At 44.7% G+C, this 21,308-nt stretch overlaps 1 protein-coding gene across 3 annotated transcripts in view; it reads right to left on the bottom strand.

The window, feature by feature from the left end:
• NUP93 (nucleoporin 93) overlaps window positions 1–21,308 on the bottom strand; it is a 73,758-nt gene that overhangs the window by 39,117 nt on the left and 13,333 nt on the right. The window contains exon 1 of one of the 3 annotated variants that reach the window (XM_083511462.1): window positions 1,006–1,256. The exons of the other annotated variants lie outside the window; for them this stretch is intronic. The gene's annotated coding sequence lies outside the window, so the exon portion shown is untranslated. Of the gene's footprint in view, window positions 1–1,005; window positions 1,257–21,308 lie in introns of those variants that run through there. 3 annotated transcript variants of the gene reach the window in all.

Genomic DNA, 21,308 nt, shown 5'->3' on the forward strand with positions numbered 1-21,308 from the left:
TTTCTCATGGAACAAGGAAAAGGGACCAGGCAACCAACCGTCCAGTCTACACCTTAATGATTTTAAAGTACAACCTCTAAACTGGTTGGATGAATCCTTAACTGCCTGTACCACATCAAGAGATGTATAAAATAGAAACCTTTCTTTAGCTTAGCTTCCACAATGAAGGAAGAATACTATGTTACAGACAAAACCAAATCAGCCACTCCACAGAAATATATGCGCTCTCTCTCTCTCTCCTTCGTTGTTTTACATGGCTAGGAAATTCTAAGTTCAGAGTACAGTACTGACTCATGCCCAAAACCTAACAAGGTAAAAAGTGACTGACTATCAATTATACTTAATTCAAACCACTTTCAGTGGGGGAGAGAATATACTTCAAAACCAGGAAATAAATAATAACTCTTTATTTATTGACACCCTCCCTTAAAATTAGGGCTTCATCTATATATTTCACAACTGAATTTCTAAGAATATAAAGCAAGTGTCTATACAAACTGGAACATATACAGATTTCCACCACAGTTATATCACAAATCCAATTTACAGATATTTCTCTTTGAAAAATCTACCACCCAAGGATGGTAATATCTTCAATGAAATCAGCAGGCTACACCTTAAAAACGTAGCACTCCTGACTTTTGCCTACATTTTAAGAAAATAAGCAGCAAAGGATTCTAAGGAGGTGAATAAATGGATATATTTTAAAAGCAGACAACAGACGCCCCTCCCTTACAACTGTTTCAAAGGGAGAAGGGGAATTAGCAGAAGCAAAAATCTAATATTTTATTTTTAAATTATCACAGCTATTTTTCTAAATTAACTCCCAATTTCTACATATTTAAAAACAATCCACATTTGTATCTTTCATTACTGCAGAAAAGAAAGAGCTAAACTGTTCATGATTGAGTTCTTTGTGTTTTAAATATACATGCATTTAAACAAACAAACAACGTGTAAAATGCATTCCTATCTTGTGGGCTACAGAACTGAGAAGTTACAAACCTTGTCGGGGTGAGTTGCAATACTTTAAATGCCTGGCATTTGGTTCCAGGCACCTCAAATCTTCCTGTATCAGAGCTCACAGTTTTTCTTCTCAAGGGTGGGAAACCCCCTGCAAGCTCTGCTATGGCTGAGACAGTGAAGAGTCCAGCAAGACAATGAGAAAGCAGCTGTTCCCACAGTGGAACACCACTGCCAGCAAAGCAGCGGTGGCATTTGCTCAGGGCTGTCCTTCACCAAGGATAGGCAGCACTGGTGTGAAACCAGTTACTGAAGGGAGCGTTTATAGGTTACAGAAGGATACTTTATTGTTAATGGAATGTACCATGTAAGATTTAAGAGCGGGGAGGAGAGAAGGGAAGGAAAAGATGAGATGCAAGCAGAGAAAGATTTAACAAGGGTTTATTTTTCCCACCCCCACCCCCAAGCCACTGCAATTACTCCAATGTGAATTTTTGATGACTTCCGACATCTTGCATGGTTAATAACCGTTTCAGCTGTCATGTTTGGTTAATGTGGAAAACGCATTTCCTGCACTGGAGGTGCAGGGCTGTGGCTACACATTGCAACACCAGCTTGTAAAGCTATTCTCTTCACAAGCCGCCATGAATTTGCACAAAACAGGAGGCTGCAATAAAGGACAGCCAGATCATCATTATTATATAGAAATGTGATTCTGCCATCTTAAGACTCACAGAAGACTCTGGAACAATGTCTGCATTCTTATTTACACACTGATGGCTGGCGGACTGATTGGCACCTTTGTTCACTAAAATATGTTGCTTGCATTCTTGACGAGGTTAGATCTGGGTGCTGCTGGGGTTCACTAAGAAGCCAAATAATATACACTGTCTGAGATGTACCTATGCATGTATTTTCTAATTCACACACTCACATGCATTGCAGTCACACGTAACGCACAAATCCATACGCGATATAATAACATTATTATTCTGCAGCGTGTATTTAACCTCAAACTAGTGATTGTGGCTGGCTACAAAAGGGAGAAAATATTCCATGCAGAAAAAGGTTTCAAAAGCCAAACAAATGTTTCAGAAAGCGATAAGGCTGGGCGTGGTATGTTTAACATATGTCGGTCATCGTCGGCATAGGAAATGCTATACGGCAGCAGCTACACAATTAAAATCAGGAATGTGGGGGATGCAACAGAACCAAGATTAAAGCATGCTGAAAGAGCCAGTCACCCCACAATTCAAGGCAGGCCAGCCTTTCCTGAGAGTCAGGTGATGGTGCCATCATTACAGTGCAGAAATCCAGAGAAGAATCGAGAAGTGGGTGTTTCCTCCTCCTCTCCATCTTGCCTCACCCAACCCTCATCATAAAGAAAAATAAGGAGCATTAACAGACGCAATTGCAAATGCGCAGGGTACAAGGCCACGATAAAGCATTTTACAAAGCACAGCTAATGGCCCAGAGCCCTCCATTAATGCACATGATATTCTTTATCAATGCAGCTAGTGAACTTCATGAGCTGAGCTAAAGGGTTTTTTAAAAATAAAAAAATACAGCTGTACATTAAAATTGCATTCAATGGTGTATCAATTGTGCCAAAGCACTACAAACTGGCAATACCTGATAAAACATTTTCTTTGTTTACTGGATTTAAAATCTGCCCCATCCACATGGGTTTAGGGAACATACTTTATGAAATACAACAGTAAACCATAAAAAAATCACAAAACAATACCCAAAACCATAGACATTTTAAAGATATACTCCTAATGTAGCTCTCACATATATTCACCCACAGAAAACATCTCTATGTGGTTTTGAATTTGTCCAACATACTGTACTGCATATTTAATGAGGGCTCTATCAGATGAAGAAAATCAAGTCGGAGATAGGCAGGAAGCCACTCCTTGAAGGGTCCAAAACCATTTTGGGCTTTGTGGGTCAAAGCTAGCATCTCAAATTGTGCCCTATTAATGAAATGAAGTTAGTGTGGATGGGAGAAATAAGCCACTAGGGAGCAATCTCCATTGGAGGGCAGGTGTTAAGAGTCCTAAAGATTTGTTCTTTTTCCACAATCTTACTTTGTAAGAAAAGAATAAATTATAGTATAGTTCAGCAGAAAGAATGGCAAACTTGGATAACCAAGTGCAAATTCCAGCTAGGTTGCAGGCTTGTGGTTTTGAGTGACCGATTCCCTCTCAGTTTCAGTTTTGTAGAAGTGAGTGTGCATTTGAAGGAAAGGGGGAGAAATAGAATAACATACTATCACCTAAGCTCAGAGAGAGAGAGAGAGAGAGAGGAGAGAGAGAGGAAAGATCACATAAGCCAGAGACCAATTTAAAATCTGACTTTCAGACTGAGTGTCTGGCTTCCACTTTGGAACTGAATTATGAGATATTGGGGTGGGCTGCAAAAACTGGCAAGGCTTCATGAATGGCAAACAGTAGAAAAAGCCTTGTGAAGTTAAGTGAAATACAGAATTATAAATGTTATGTTTCCTGGATGCCATAAAGTTACAATATGTGCTTAGTAATTCAGGCATTTCAATGTCAAAGGCCAAGTAGGGACTGCCTGCCTGAGACTGGTTCTCAGGCTACACAAGCATCCAAGTGGCCTCTTCATTGCTGCACTTTTGTCCTTTGAAATTAGCAACACCTGAGTGCTGGCTCACTTTGCTGCGACAAGGAACAATCCTAGGGGAGCAGTTCCTTTATCACTGCAAGAAGCCAAACCCTCCTTGTTTCAGATCAAACAGATGCTGTACTCAGAAGCTGGAACCTTGTACCAGCAGTCTCAGGGGTGAGAGTTGGGTATCTCTTACACAGAGATTCTCAAAAGGGGAATCCAACTAGATGCCATTTCAGGAAAAGCTGTCTGGTTTCAGGTGAAACAGAGACAGGAAGAAGACCATCTCCTTCAAAAAGATCTAATTCAAGTGTTTATCTTTTTTATTCTAAGGGGTTCAGTTAGCACACAAGTCTTCTACAGCGGCAAATGTTTTTGCAATTCATATGCAGGACTGCAGATATCCTGAACAAAAGAGGGGTGATCTAGTTTCTATATGCAATAAGCACAACACCAAATTCTGTAACCAAATCCACTATGCAAACAAAGCAAATCTGTATTTTCTGCACAATTTATTCTGATTTTTCTCAAGGCCACCCACAAGACTGCTGGGGCAAGGAACAGAAAAGGAGAGGAGACCATGAGTGTTGCTCACAGGTAAGGTGCACAGGGTACTCTGGGCAGATGGGAAGTGGAGATGGAAAAGAGGCCCCTATGAAGAAGCAAACAGACTAAAATTAAATGAACTCCATGGGATGAGCACTGCCTATTAGAGGCAGAGCACATGATTTGAATGCAGAAGGTCCCAAGTTCAAACCCTGGCCAATCCAGTTAAAAGATTTCATATATCAGGGCCAGGAACTTCCTCCTAATTTCCTCTTGACAGACCAACTGTTATTTCTATATGAAACCACTGGGAGAGATCATCAGGGAGACAGGGCTGAGTGTTCACCAGTATGCAGATGATACCCAGCTCTACCTTTCATTTAAATCACAACTAGTGAAGACAGTGAACATCCTGTGTGAGGGTCTGGATGTGGTTGGAGGTTGGTTCGAGGTTGAATCTCAACAAGATAGAAGTACTGTTTCTGAGGGACAGGGGTCAGGCAGGTCTGGGGGACTTCCTGGTCCTGAATGGGGTAACTGTACCCCTAAAGAACCAAGTGCACAGTCTTGGGGTTTTTCTGGACTCTAACAGCTGTCCATGGTGGTACAGGTCAATACACTCTACATGGGGTTACCTTTGAAGGTGACTCAGAAACTACAATCAACCCAGAATGTGACCACCAGACTGATGACTGGGAGCAGCCACCAGAGACCATATAACACCAGTCCTAAAAGATCTACACTGGTTCCCAGTGCATTTCTGAGTACAATTCAAAGTGTTGGTGTTCACCTTTAAAGCACCAAACAGCTTCAGCCCTGTATATCTGAATGAGCATCTCCACCCCCATCGTTCAGCCCAGGCACTAAGGTTCAGTTCTGAGGGCCTTCCGGCGGTTCCCTCATTATGAGTGTGAGAAGAAGTTACGGGGAACCAAGCAGAAGGCCTTCTCGGGAGTGGTGCCCACCTTGTGGAATGCCCTCCCATCTAAGAGATAACAATTATACAACCTCATATAGATAACTGAAGGCGTAGAGCTTGATTTCACAACAACAATTTATTTATTTATTTATTTATATCCCACCCTCCCCAGACAAAGCCGGGCTCAGAGCGGCTAACAACAGTAAAAATAAGCTGTGAAAACATTCCCACTACACAAGTGGGTATTCCAACCATGATATCCTGGCTGTGAGTCCTGGAAGACCTGCTCCCTTTCTTGCAGGCCTTTTCCGTCCTAGCCTGGGTGAGGCCCTGACTGACTCCAGCTACAAAAGGGCTGAAGGCCATGTTTGCAGACTCAGGTGACTGAGCCTCCACAGCTGCCACCTGCCATGAATCACCACTGGCAGCAACAGCAGTAGGTATGTTCTATGCTTAATATTTTATTCTCTTGCTAATTATATTTTAAATGTGCATTTTATATTTGACTTGGTTTAGTAATGTTTTCTTTTGAAATAAAGATTTTTTTTTGTTAACTTTGCTGCATTAAATGTGCATTCTGGAACGGACTTCTTTTGCAATGTTTTACAGTGGTACCTCGGGTTACATACGCTTCAGGTTACAGACTCCACTAACCCAGAAATAGTGCTTCAGGTTAAGAACTTTGCTTCAGGATGAGAACAGAAATTGTGCTCCGGCAGCACAGCGGCAGCAGGAGGCCCCATTAGCTAAAGTGGTGCTTCAGGTTAAGAACAGTTTCAGGTTAAGTACGGAACTCTGGAACGAATTAAGTACTTAACCCAAGGTACCACTGTATTTTGAAATTTTTCATATAATATTGATTTGAATGTATACTTTATATTTGACTTTCTTCTGCAGTGTTTTATTTTGGATTGTTTTTATTTGATGTTTTAGGGTAGGTTAAAAATATAAAGTAGTAGAGAAATGAAATGAATAATAAAAAAATATTAAAATGAAGAGCTTCTTATGGTGTCCCAACCTAGATTCAGACATCGCGCTTCTTTACCTGCTTGTGCAAATGGGGCTACAAAGTGAAAATTTTTGAGCTATGAACACTAGCTTGCAACATATTTACAATATGGCTTACGAAACTTGCTTTTATATACAGTGGTGCCTCGCAAGACGAAATTAATTCGTTCCGCAATTCTCTTCGTCTTGCGGTTTTTTCGTCTTGCGATGCACGGTTTCCCATAGGAATGCATTGAAAATCAATTAATGCGTTCCTAGGGAAACCACCTTCAGACCAGGTCCGGGGACAGTCTGTCCCCGGACCTCTTCTGAAGGCTGGGGGGGGGACAGGGGCTTTTCTTTACACTGCCAGCCTTCAGAAGGCTGTTCTGAGGGCTGGCGGTGGGAGGGGAGGCCCTTCTTCCCACCTCCCGCCCCGCAAGCTCCGGGCGGCCGTGCTTCGGGTGACAGGCTGCCGCCCCGAGCCTCGCGCGCCCGGCGGGACCTCCTGCCGGGTGCGCGAGTCTTGCAGACACTCGCCCGAAGCAGGGGGAGCCCTCCGGAGGGCTTCCCGTGCTTCGGGCGACAGGCTGCCGCCCCGAGCCTCGCGCGCCCGGCGGGACCTCCTGCCGGGTGCGCGAGGCTTGCAGGCATTCGCCCGAAGCAAGGGGAGCTCTCCGAAGGGCTCCCCGTGCTTCGGGTGACAGGCTGCCGCCCCGAGCCTCGCGCGCCCGGCGGGACCTCCTGCCGGGTGCGCGAGGCTTGCAGGCATTCGCCCGAAGCAAGGGGAGCTCTCCGAAGGGCTCCCCATGCTTCGGGTGACAGGCTGCCGCCCCGAGCCTCGCGCGCCCGGCGGGACCTCCTGCCGGGTGCGCGAGGCTTGCAGGCATTCGCCCGAAGCAGGGGGAGCTCTCCGAAGGGCTCCCCGTGCTTCGGGTGACAGGCTGCCGCCCCGAGCCTCGCGCGCCCGGCGGGACCTCCTGCCGGGTGCGCGAGGCTTGCAGGCATTCGCCCGAAGCAAGGGGAGCTCTCCGAAGGGCCCCCCATGCTTCGGGTGACAGGCTGCCGCCCCGAGCCTCGCGCGCCCGGCGGGACCTCCTGCCGGGTGCGCGAGGCTTGCAGGCATTCGCTTGGCCCTTGGCCCCCCCGCTGGACTTCAAAAGAGCTTCGGGAAGTCCAGCGGGGGGCCAAGGGATTCCCTCACCGCCGCCCGCATTTAGAAGCGCTCGGGGAAAGCAGCGCACTTCGCAGCTTTCCCCGAGCGCTTCTAAATGCGGGCGGCGGTGAGGGAATCCCTTGGCCCCCCGCTGGACTTCAAAAGAGCTTCGGGAAGTCCGGCGGGGGGCCAAGGGATTCCCTCCCAGCCGCCCGCATTTAAAAGCACTCCGGGGAAAGCTGCGAAGTGCGCTGCTTTCCCCGAGCGCTTCTAAATGCGGGCGGCGGTGAGGGAATCCCTTGGCCCCCCGCTGGACTTCAAAAGAGCTTCGGGAAGTCCGGCGGGGGGCCAAGGGATTCCCTCCCAGCCGCCCGCATTTAAAAGCACTCCGGGGAAAGCAGCGCACTTCGCAGCTTTCCCCGAGCGCTTCTAAATGCGGGCGGCGGTGAGGGAATCCCTTGGCCCCCCGCTGGACTTCAAAAGAGCTTCGGGAAGTCCGGCGGGGGGCCAAGGGATTCCCTCCCAGCCGCCCGCATTTAAAAGCACTCCGGGGAAAGCAGCGCACTTCGCAGCTTTCCCCGAGCGCTTCTAAATGCGGGCGGCGGTGAGGGAATCCCTTGGCCCCCCGCTGGACTTCAAAAGAGCTTCGGGAAGTCCGGCGGGGGGCCAAGGGATTCCCTCCCAGCCGCCCGCATTTAAAAGCACTCCAGGGAAAGAAGCGAAGTGCGCTGCTTTCCCCGAGCGCTTCTAAATGCGCTGCGCTTCCCCGCTGTCCCAGAGATTTCCCTATGGGCTTTCGTCTTGCGAAGCAAGCCCATAGGGAAATTCGTTTTGCGAAGCGCCTCCAAAACGGAAAACCCTTTCGTCTAGCGGGTTTTCCGTCTTGCGAGGCGTTCGTCTTGCGGGGTACCACTGTAAGTCTGGCTGTAGTATTATTGTGGGTTAGGAGTTGTTTAAGATTGGGTGGCTGTCTGTAGGCAATGAAAGGTCTTCCTCCCAGAGCTTGAGAAAGAGAGCTCTCATTGTCCAGGAGAGGTTGTAGGTCTCTGATGATGCGTTGTACTGTTTTAACTTGGGAGCTGTATGTGATGACTAGAGGTAACTTCTGTTTCAGTGTATCTGAAGAAGTGTGCATGCACACGAAAGCTCATACCAAGAACTAACTTAGTTGGTCTTTAAGGTGCTACTGGAAGGAATTTTTTTATTTTGACTATGGCAGACCAACACGGCTACCTATCTGTTGCTTTTATATATTAGCATTATTATGTACAAACACGGCTACTGTAAAACACAACACATCTCAGAACAAGCAACTGTAAATACAATCAGAGTGGTGCATTCAAATGAATGAATGAATGAATGAATGAATGAATGATGTATGGTCAAGCAGACTAAAACAAAAAAAAAAAATAATGTTGTGAGATAGAAATTTTTATGCACTTGGTTTGCAGGGTTGTCCCAATCCTTAATCTAGCAGGCAGCAGAAAAACCAAACCAAACCAAAAAATCTCAAGCAGCCACCAGCATTGATGCCTGAAGCCAGACTTTGCTGGCAAAGCTTAGCCCACTGCTGCATAAACAGAATGGAGCATTTTCCCTTTGAATTTGGCAGAAGTTACAAGGGATAATGATCAGGTCTAAAGGCGATGACAGTTCTGCAAACCACTGCGCAGTGGACTGCAGTGTAGACATGTCCTATACAGCAGAGAGTGATACCCTTCCTGCAGCGGTCTGGGAGGGAAGGTGAGGAGTTTCCTTCTTTAAGTGGCAGTAAAGATTGGCACTCAGACGGGCTGTGCTGATTCTGCCACGAAAATCCCACTCACCAATTAATGGTGTCTTTTGCCCGGCTGAATGGAGAGCTCGCTCACGATTCAGCAGCCTGACAGAATGCTGGCTTTTATACACACACAAGGAAAAAGCAGGAATCGGTTTTAATTAGGAGTTTTTTAACAAACAACCTAGGGTATTAATTGTGCTCTTGCCATCAAGTGATAATTGAGATGTAATCAAACAAAGAGTAACAAGTGTCCATTATCTAAAGGACTGCGTTGTTGAAGGTTTGGTCTAAGAGGAATTTGTTGGCCTGTTTGTATAGGGAGGGGTTTTCTTCCCAAATAAAGCAGTGCGGTGAATATTCAAAACCTTTTCAGCCTCTGCACACACAAAGAAAAACAAGAATCATTTTAAAAACATCAGCTCAATGTTAAGGTGGCTGGCTTGACAAAGTGCAACTATGATGGCTTTGAAAAGGCCAAGGAGGACTAAGGGCTTGATCCCAGGCTCTGTTGCACATGAGGCACAGCAGGAGTCAAGGGCTCTGGCTCCTTCTCCCATGCAAGCAGGCAGATCCACCCCTACCCCTTTCCCAGCTGAAGAAGTTGCTGCTTCTTTTATTTGAGGGAGGGGAAATTTCCTTGTGCCACAGAGGCTCAGAGCTCCCAACACCGGCAAAAAGTGAAACAGGGAAAGTGGTGCTCGTCTGATTCCAGAAGGAAGCAAGGTAGGATAGTGCTAGTCTGCTCAGCTTTCCTTGCACAGGATGCTGCAGTAGAAGTCTCTGCTTGTGTTGCAACAGCTACAGGAGTGCGTACGATCAAGCAGCAAGTCTTATGCTTTGCACTGCGTATTAATGCTTCTGCAAGTCACGTACAAAGACAAACACACAACTCTGGGTTTTTAATTCAGAACCCTGACCTGGCCAACATCTTTCCACCAGACAACTGCAAGAGCAGAGGCAAGCCAAACTGAAATCCCTCGTGTTACAAGGCACTGCCCTGTAGAAGTCAAACGAAAGCTACATTAAAATGGCTCTCAGTCAGACTGTTTAAACAGAATACAAGGCTTTTGCCATGGTAAGCCAATGCTTTTTTAGCTCCCCCTCTCCCTCTCATTCACACACATATACCACTTTTGAGTTAACAGCATTTTTATTATCAACACCCTGTCAAGGAACAGAATCCCCAGAGATGTGAAATTCCCAAGATGCCCATCACCAAAGCATATAAGCAGCACCACCAACTGCTTCTGTTAGCCTAATCTTGGGGTCTTTAATAATGTCAAAAAGAACCCATTTATAACACCTGTAATTAAGGTGGGAAATCTGTGGCCCTCCAGATATTTAGATTACAACTCCCCTTTTCCCTGCCCACTGGACATCCTGGCTAAGGCTGATAGGAGTTGTAGTCCAACAATATTGAGAGAGCCACAGGGTCCCGACCACTGCTTTGAGCAAACATTTAGATATATTGGGTTGAAAATAATAAACCCCAAACCAACCTACCGTATTTTTCGCCCTATAGGACGCACTTTTTCCACTCCAAAAATGAAGGGGAAATGTGGGTGCGTCCTATGGGGCGAATGCAGGCTTTCACTGAAGCCTGGAGAGCGAGGGGGGTTGGTGCGCACCGACCCCTCTCGCTCTCCAGGCTTCAGGAGAGCCCCAGCGCCAGCCCCACAAGGTCGGGGGACAGAGGGAGGCGGAACGCCGCCATCCCGCTGTCTCCCAAAGTGGTTTGGAGGCTGATGGCGGGGAGAAGAGCGCTTCTCCCCGCTGCCTGCCCCACCACTCCGGGGACAGCAGGGAGACGCAGCGCGTCTCCAGGCTGTCCCCGACCTGATTTCAAGGCGGGCGGCGGGGAGAAGAGCGCTTCTCCCTGCTGCCTGCCCCACAAGCTCCAGGGACAGCTGGGAGACGCAGCGCGTCTCCCTGCTGTCCCCGGACCTGATCTCAAGGCGGGCAGCGGGGAGAAGAGAGCTTCTCCCCGCTGCCTGCCCCACCACTCCTGGGACAGCAGGGAGACGCGCTGCGTCTCCCTGCTGTCCCCGGACCTGATCTCCAGGCGGGCGGGGGGGAGAAGAGCACTTCTCCCCGCTGCCTGCCCCACCACTCCGGGGACAGCAGGGAGACGCTGCGTCTCCCTGCTGTCCCCAGACCTGATCGCAAGGCGGGCGGTGGGGAGAAGAGCGCTTCTCCCCGCTGCCTGCCCCACAAGCTCCAGGGACAGCGTGGAGACGCAGCTCGTCTCCCCGCTGTCCCTGGACCTGATCTGAAGGCGGGCGGCGGGGAGAAGAGCGCTTCTCCCCGCTGCCTGCCCCACAAGCGCCTGGGGGGGAAATATATTTTTTTTCTTTATTTCCCCCCCAAAAAACTTGATGCGTCCTATGGGCCGGTGCGTCCTATGGGGCGAAAAATACGGTAACCTCCCCATGCCTCCAATGTTTAGCTATGCTATCCCTTTCACATGGGCAACAAAGCGCCTTGCACATGGTCCCAGTTCTTAGTTAAAGCCCCTTAAAAGGTACATCAACTGTCTGCTTTAATAATGTCTCTTGAGTTCTCTTCCTAGAAAAAGAGAACGGATATACCACCACCCTCCAATTGTAGGACAAGTCAGCACAAATGAATATTACTCCACTTTAATATGAATTTAAATGACTGCACTGACCTTTAGACAGCTAATTTGATCTTGTCGGCTTTAAAACAAAATCTTAACAGCTGCATTCGGAGGACTGGTTAAAGTTTGTAACTGATTTTCAGATCCTTCCCCCGCCTCCCTTCTGCTTTTAAAAGTCAGCTTTACCAGATCTAATAATTATAGGCAGCTGCAAGCGCATCTTACTGGCAGCCTGATTAACAAAGGGAAGCAGGGAGGAGAGCCTGACAAATGGGGTTAGAAAGAACTGCCTTGGTGCTGACCACAAATTACTTCCCAGGTAGAGCCAGCAAGAAAGCAGCAGGAGTCATTATGGGTGTGGGTAGGTGTGTACACCCCCCCCCCCACGGAACGGACAGGCACCCACCTTTCCATTTTACTGACTCATAGCAAGAGCCTGGTAATTAATGGTCTTAATCCACTACTAGAGATTGAGAAAAATCTCCTCAATACAGTTCAACAATGCATTCACTTCAGTGGAAATAAAGCTTCAAGCTACCAGTAATTGTAATCCTTCTGCACTAACCATGCAGAAAGCAATTAAATCCAGCTATTTCTCTTTCTCTTAGGGCCATTTCACCCCACAAATGGTCCCAAGAAAGGGCTGCTCCAAATTATTGAAATTTATACCCTACATTATAGAATGTAGGCCTGGAGGATAAATTTGGTTTAATTCACACTTCCCAAAACAATACATAAACTAAAACACAGCTGTCTTTTGAAATGCATCCTTCTAAGAATCTTACAATACAATTCTCCAACCAAACACTGTTCATGCAAAAAGGTGCATATTGGGGGGAATTGTTAAAATCCATACATTAAGAGAAATGTGTACTACATTGTTGCAAAACTTCAAGATGATTTTTTTTTAAATTACAAGGTGATGCAGAAAGGTGATGAATGGAACTTAAGACTGTAAAATGAAAAAACGAGACACAACAAAATCAATAGATTTGTCTGTCTATAGCAGAATGTGAATGCACCTGGTGAGTACATTGAGAAATGGTGTAAAATCGCTGTAAATGGTGTAAAATAGTTTTCCCCACCCAGGAAAAAACAGCTGTTTTTTTCTCATGGCTTCAACGTTTCTGGAAATTTTGCATCTATAGTTTCCAAGATATTAACTGAAGTGAGTTTCAGCACTCTCAGAGCTTAGACCAACATCTAACACCACCTTTTGTTCTCAGATGCAAAGGCAACACTTTAGGTGCTAAGTACTTGTACAAATATACTGCTTAAGTGACTACTGTTCCTTTTTCAATTGAGGAGGATGGGGACCTAGGCATCATCCATGTGACCTCCTAGGTGCCCCACCAGGTCTGGGTTCCACCACTTGACTATCAAGATCTCCAGTGTAACGATGGCACATGGCACCAGAACCTAAATCATTTCAGTGGATTGGGGCCTGGTACAAGCCATGTGCACCCTGGGATATATTCTCCTCCTCCCTGTTACCTGACCCCAGCTCTGATCCTTTTGTCTCTATGAAATGCTACGTGGCATGAACACAGGGATCCTGGCTTTAATTGCAGCAGAACAACCAGGAAATAACATTGACAATGATCCTGAGCTGGAGAACGGTCATGCCAAAACTAGTTTTAGATACAACCATACATCACTCAAGCCTGGCCCTGAAACTGTATGACTAATAGTTGGCATTTATTTTTTCCCATGCTAACCACTACATCCATGATGAAAATGTGAAAACTACCTGCTTAGAAACCTATGATTCACAACAGATATGGCCTGCACCAATTCAAATAAAAGGGAGGGGGAGAGGGTTACGCCCAAGGGTTAAGACAGAATGCCCACCTCTGTAATAGAAAATGTTTTTAATTAGAAAAAGGGTTTAAAGAATGCAATCAAATTCTTGCCCTTTCAGGTCTACCGAGACACCTATTAATTCACCCTCCTGCAGATAGTTTATTATCTCTTGCAGCAGCAAGTAACTAAAGAAGTAGAGCAGAGTGACCCAAATTGGCATTGTAATTATTTAAGCCTATAAATAGTCATTGTCACTGCATAAATTAAAATGCTATATGGTAATGCCCTCTTTCTGGCTGTGCTGAAGTATGTTGGCACATAATATGATACAATACGATCAATAGAGCAATTCAAATATGCAGACCTTATTAATCACACCTGCTTAGTAGCTGAAAAACCATGTGTTTACATGCCTTTTTTGTTAGTGTAAATACTGACTGCAATATATATAATTTTCTAATGTTCATACAAAATCAGCCTTAAACTATCCAATGTAACAAAGTATTCTATATCTTATACATATTGATACAACAAAATGAGAGCATTCTATCTTACACATTGTGAGAGATTACCTATTTTTTATTTTTATTATCATTGCTTATTATTATTTATTATTTGCTTTTCATCCACCCTTCCTCCCAAGAGAGCCTGGGACAGCAGACAACAAGGCAATAAAAGCAATACAAGCATTTTAAAACAAGCCAAATGCCCCCAAACTAACTAATAAAGTCAAAGATGCCAGAAACAATGTCTTTCAATTACCCAGTACTGGCAAGGCAGCACACAACAGTGGTGTCACCACCAACAGGGCCTCCACTGCCAATCATAAAGCCCAATATTGTTGATACTGAAAATATGCCAACGTCACTCAAGAGTAGTGCGGAAGATAGGTCAAGACATTGTTGTTCTGGATTTCACTTTGCCCACAAGATCACCAGCACCTCCTCATCAGGGACAGCTTAAACATTACCCACATAAGATCACTCCCACTTGAGCCAGCAAGTCTTGCCTATATTGCGTTCTATGGGGTTGTCACTAGGCACCATGGATGAACTCTGATCTGAACCTGCTGGCTGAAAACATCTGCAAAAATCCAGAGTGATGCTCCACACAGAAAGCAAGGGAACTTTTTTTAACCACTATAAGGCAAAATACTTCCATATTTATTTCAGAGAAGAAATCAAAGTGCTGTTTCCGATCATATCATCACCAATAATACCCAAACCACCACCAAGTCAAGAAGCTGAAGCATTCAGGCTTCTTACAAAAATATATATATCATTTATTTGTTTACATATTTACCGCACCCAAATGAACAGTGCTACTTCTAAAGGTAATCCCAAGATGTGATGTTACCAGACTGAAATGACAGTACAATACAATACAATACACAAAACATAATGACGTTCATGTCTTTTCTATGCTATGCTTTTTTAAATAAGACAAACCTGAGTAATGTGCATTAAAGAGCCATCCTTCCTAGTATTGGCAAGATAATAAATATTAAAACAAAAGAAACTGCAGGCTTCATGTGCTTTTAAAATTAAACTCACATTAGTACTCTAAGGACAGATGGCCAACGTGCATTATAAACTGCAGAACTGCAACCTATTCTGGCCCAAAGCCAAAAGCTTAATGGACGTTCCAAGGCACCAAGTAAGGAAATAGTTCTGTATTAATGTCTACAAATAAGTCAACAATCAATGCTTCAATATTACCGTAAATATGTGATACACCCTTTGAAACTCACTCTCCAGTAAAAGCCTAACCTCAGCTGTAAGCACAACAGCTGAAATCTTAAGGTAGGAATGAAACCCAATTTGTTATCACAGCTATCAAAACAGATTTACCTTCCTGGCCCATGCAGTATTTTAGTACTGCAGAGTAATTTTTTATCCTATATCCTGTGGTCACCCTAAGGTATAAAATTTTATAAAATGCAGCACTTAAACTGTAAATAAAAAAGGCAGATCAGCAGATAGACAAAAAAAGATAGAGACAAACTGCTTAGGTATTTACTTCAACCTTTACCATTCTGCTGCCCTCCAAATGTGTTGCACTACAACTCTCATCAGCCCCTGTCAACTATTAGTGAAGGCTGATTGAGGTTCAAACACAGCCCTGAGAGCATCTGGTACTTTCATCAGCCCTACCACCTCTTCCAATTAAGCTAGTATGGAAATCTGCAGATAAAACATGGAGCTGTGGGTTGTAGCCAGCTACATTCTACTCAGAATAGATCCACTGAAATTAGGAGGCCTAACTTAACCATGGCTAGTAATTTCAACAGGTCTACTCTTAGTAAAACCTCTCTTTTTTCCAGGGGAGCAGTACAAAAACATTTTGCCACCCCAGCTGTTATGGTGTCTCTCAAACTGTAAGCCCAACTGTGTTGCAACATCATGTCTCACACCCAAAGAGTGTTCACTAACAGTTCCTCGTTATCCTGGGGAAAAGTGATAAGGGGGGTGCCACAGGGTTCTGTCCTGGGCCTGTTGTTGTTCAGCATCTTTATAAACCACTTGGATAAAGGTATTGCGGGGATGCACATCAAATTTGCAGGTGACATGAAACTGGGAGGGGTAGCTAATGCTGCATAATACAGAATTGGGCTTCACTATGACCTTAACAGATTGGAGAACTGAGCCCAAACTAACAAAATGAATTTTAATAGGGACAAATGTAATGCTCTGCATTTAGGCTGGAAGAACCAGCTGCACAAATATAATGGGGACATTTAGCTTGCCAGTAGTACAAGTAGAAATGATTTAGGGGCCTTGTAGACCCTCTAGCTCAACATGAGTCAATAGTGTGATGAAGCAGCAAAAAAGTGAATGCTACTCTAGGTTGCATCAACAGAAGTCTAGTGTCCAGATCAAGGGAAGTAAAGTAGGGCAACAGGGAGTAATTACTCATTTATGTGTACAATGGGCACAGTGGCATAGTTTGGAGCTTAACCAAAAGGAGGAGACTGGATGCTCTTGCTTCTGTTACAAACTAACCATCATTTCATGTTATATCCAAACTTGTATTTAGATTTATCTACATTTTACAAGGGACATGGGTGGTGCACTGGTAGAAACCACTGAGCCTCTTGGGCTTTGCTGATCAGAAGGTTGGTGGTTCAGATCCCCGTGACGGGGTGAGCTCCCGTTGCTCTGTCCCAGCTCCTGCCAACCTAGCAGTTCGAAAGCACACCAAAATGTGCAAGTAGATAAATAGGTACCGCTCTGGCGGGAAGGTAAACAGTGTTTCCGTGTGCTGCTCTGGTTTTGGTGTTCTGTTGCGCCAGAAGCGACTTAGTCATGCTGGCCACATGGCCCAGAAAAACTGTCTGCGGACAAATGTCGGCTCCCTCGGCCTGTAAAGCAAGATAAGCGGCACAACCCCAGAGTCGTCTGCGACTGGACTTAACTGTCAGGGGCATTCGCCTTTTTTAAAAAAACAATAATTACAAAAACATGCCAACTTCATAAACCATATCCTACCCTAGTCAAAATGAATACAGCCATGCAACATTTCGTAAAAGGAATTAGGAAAAGAGATGTCTCATCTGTTTCTGAAATGATATAGCATTTGCTCTGACAGAGCATTCTTTAACCCACTGAGGTCTAGTAAGTAGTGATCTCATGATTATTTTACAGCATATGATGGACTCTAAAGAGCTGTTGCTGCAGAATGTTGAACATCTTCAGCTTAGAACTTATAAATTAGAAACAAAAGCAACCGGCACTCATGTAGTATTCCTTCTGGCGCTGATACTCTGGAGCAGACTCTTCAGCCAGCATTGAAGGTATGAGGTTTCAGCCCTTAAGATTTATCCATTTGTTTCTGGTGACATAGAGCAGAACACAAGCATGCAAGCAAGCAAGCAAGTAAACTACTGTCCAGCATATTCTGATTGCCTCCAGATGGAAAGCTCTTATTCTTTGCAGAGGTTTCGGCACAACAAAACCCAGTACATCTCTCCAACAGCTTTCGGAAACAACAGGCTGTGTTCTGAACCAAGAATACCAAATGAAATATTCACGAAGTGCATTAGCGCACTAGAGCCTACATTTCGGACAGGCATGGAATCCAGGCACAATCCAGCACTTCAGAGACCACTAAAGCCTGGCTGCATTTCAACAGTATTGGGGTGGGCAGAGTCTTCACAAAGAAGGAAGACTTTCACTCTTGCTCAGCTCAACCCCATTGCTCAGCCAATAACGATTGCAGATATATGAGGCAACAAGAGACAGCATGGGACACACCTGCCATCTGCCCACTTTCTTCTGATTTTATTAGGCCACTGGTAACTCTAATGCAGGGCTGTGGAGTCTTTTTCAGCCCAAGGGCAGCATTACCTTCTTGGTATTCTTCTTAAGTGGGGCACATGCCCGTTGCGGGTGGGGCCAGAGACAAAAGTAGCACAGCAACAAATGCAAAAGAAATGTACATGCTATCTTTACACAATAGGTAGTTTTACACACACTCCTGCAGTTTCTTTTGCTTTAATATTTCTTTACTGTAAATACAGCAGCACTCTTTGATGCCCCAACTCAATCAACTGGCATTTCTGCTAACCCTGGGACCAAATAAGAGTGGCATTTACCGTATTTTTCGCTCTATAACACATACTCGACCATAACACGCACATAGTTTTTAGAGGAGGAAAATCTGTAGGCATGCCACCCGTAGGCATTCCCTCCATAACACACACAGACATTTCCCCTTACTTTTTAGGAGGAAAAAAGTGAGTGTTATGGTGCAAAAAATACGGTAAATAAGATCTGGCTAATGCATTAATACACATACCAGTTTGGACCATAACTGAACAAATCTGCCTTTGAATGAATCTGTCTGAACATTCAAGAGGTGAAACTTTAATTTATCCCTTGAATGATTCAGTAAGTCAATAAACAAACTAAGCAAACAATGTTGCTGTGTTTTAAGCAAAAGAGCAATATTCGGGTGGACCACATTTTTTAGGATGCACTGTCAATTCTTGCAAGGGAGAATTATTGCTGAAAGTCCAAACCTCAACCCCTATATTTCCAGACCACCACCCTCCCCACATAGAGCAAAGACTAAACCAAGAGTATGTCCTGCTGTGTGCATTGGACTGATGATCATTTGAAACATCCCAATGGTTGCCATGAAGTCCATGAACTCCTGAGCTAGATCTGAGGCATCCCCACTATGGATGCTGAAGTCACCCTAAAACACAGTTCTTGTTTCCTCTAACATCACACCCAATTCAACCTTGGCCAGCACAGTCAGGGAGGCTGATTAGCAGTAGGGTGGGCGTAACAACTACAGAATCCCTAGCCAGTCTCTTTGGCCCAACACCAGATGCAAGCTTGAATACATGGGCAATCAGAGTGGAGTCAAAGTTAGCCCACCCACCTCCCACACCCAGGTCTCAGCAATACACTAAGCCAACCTCCTCACCCACAACAGAATTGTGGATCAGCATGGATCTGTTATGGACTGACCTGGCATTCAGAAGTAGAACCACTAGACTGTTTCGGACAGTGGCAAAGCATCCATTGTTACCAGCAAGAGGATATCAGGCACAAGCACCTATCACAAGGTGAAGGGCTGCGAACCTGGCTTCAGAAAGGCAGCATGAGGGCCATGCCCCAGAGCCATCCTGTCACATTCCATTCTCAAAGCCTAAGTACTTGCTAAGCTTTGGGAAGGAGGCACAAGGGTTCCAGAGTCCTTGTGCTTCCTTCCCAATGTCAGCTAAACTCACAATCACATTTTTGCACAGGTGTGGGAGGGGAGGAGGAACAAATAAATGAAGAGTTGGTTCCTTCCTTCCTTCCTTCCTTCCTTCCTTCCTTCCTTCCTTCCTTCCCCACCCACCTGTGAAAAGCTGTGACTGCATAAGTAAAGTAAGTTACCTATACTCGATATGATTTTTTAAAAAGGTACTTTTTGAACAGCTAAAAAGTAGAATGGATTCCTTGCAGATTTAACCACAGGGAAATAACCCAAAGCGTACAGCTCAGTGTAACAGATTTTGCATAATGCCATTAAGCCTGTCATCTTACTGGCAATTCTGAAGCCAAAGATTTAAAAGCTGAAGAGATTGTGGATTCACCGTAACACTAAAGGAGCCCCAGTAAACATCACTGTGCCTATTATTACAAATGCATTTCATATTTATGGGATGTGTCATCCTTAATTCCAGGCAGATTAAGTGGGAATTGCACTGAGCACAGACTAATACCTGAAATGTAGCAGTGATGTCAATACAAAATCAAATGAAATATTGCATGAGAAAAAACAGCTGCTTGAGAACAGGACCTCTTTGTTCTGCACTTTGGGCTGTTTTCCCGCACTAGTTCTGAGATATGCATCTTAGATGTTTTAAAAGTACAGTTAAAGCATAATGTGCGAAGGCAACGGGCATGAGTTTGCACACACCCACCCCTTAGGCTATGTTAGAATATGATGTTATAACTAGGGTTTAGTGTAATGAGGTGAAGCCATAGCCAGTCTTGGACTTATGCATTCCCTCTTCTTTCTCTGGCACAACCACATGCTTCTGCTTTCATTTTCAATTAACTGCTGTCATATGAAAGCCCAAACTGTGGTTAATTTTCACTATGATTTGCTGAAATGAGAAAATCTCATTAAGCACGGTTTGAAGTTGATGTGTTTCAATAAACCATAGCTAAGTTTAACCATATTCTATCCAGTTTGAACCATAACAACCACCTGTGGTTAATCGAAAATGAAAAGTAAAGCTTCTAACCTCCTCCTGTACCCACAACCAGAGGAAGACAGAGGAGGATGTAAGCCCAAGATCACTGTGACTTACATTCACTGGGAGGTAGGACCAGCTGCAGCTTTCTCCCAAGTCCTCAACTGGTGGAAAGAGTCAATCACTCTTTATCATGTGAAAAGGCAATTAGGCTTCTTCCTCACCTTATGATGACATGCCTTTCAACAAACCCAACATCCAACCATTTTCTGTCATGGTGGAAGAATAAATTTAGGGGTATGGAATTTCTCTGAAAGCCTGGTCCTAATTTAATTACAACATCTGACTGCAAGTGGTACTCTATCTACTGCTCAGATTTAAGATTGTTGGGGTAGGTCAGCGGTTTCAACAAGACGAGAAAACAACAAAAATAGATCAAAAGAATAAAATTTTATTTGTAAGGAAATTTATTCCCTAACAAAGGGGAAAGTTTAAGCAGTTACAGATCAAGACTAAGCAAGCTGATGTGCCTTCCTGATTGATGGGACCCCACTCCAGTCATGGAACGAAAATCCTATTTTGATCAAAACCTACTAAATTCTTGGTCAGCTCCTCCTCCGTGATCTACACAAATCATGACATAACCTTCAATATCTGATTGGTTAGGGCCTTCAAATGGATTTAGTATTCTCATTTTAGTAATAAGGGCTCAGGCTCAGGTTGTTTGTTGCTGAAGCAACACCAGAACTTTCTGTTCCTCTAGCACAGCCTGAATCCTGCCTTTCCTCAGAGCAGTGCAACAGGAAGGAAGCCATGTGTTCTCCCTTAAGGACTCTCCTGTTTTGTTTTTTAACCATATTGGGAGGGTCCAAAGGAACCCCAGTGGTTCACTGGATGCTGCACCTCATGAGCTCAAGAGTAACCTATGAAGGCATGCCTACCTTCAGTGCTACACTGTCTGCCTTCAAAATGGATATGAAAATGAAGTCCCTCCAAAATACAAAGACTCATCCACCCAAGAAAAAACTCACCCCACTCTCAAGTGACAGGAATCTACTACAAGATTCCTCATCAATTACTCTAATGGGAGCCATTTCCGAAACTACCCTCTTTTTGTATCAGCCATCTAAGTTTATTACTGCTAAATAATTCACATAATTAACCAAGATGCAATTTGGCATGCCTCTCCCCAATCAGCAGTAA

The sequence above is a fragment of the Podarcis liolepis genome (assembly GCF_965112155.1).
Source record: "Podarcis liolepis genome assembly, chromosome: 7".
Lineage (NCBI taxonomy): Eukaryota > Metazoa > Chordata > Lepidosauria > Squamata > Lacertidae > Podarcis > Podarcis liolepis.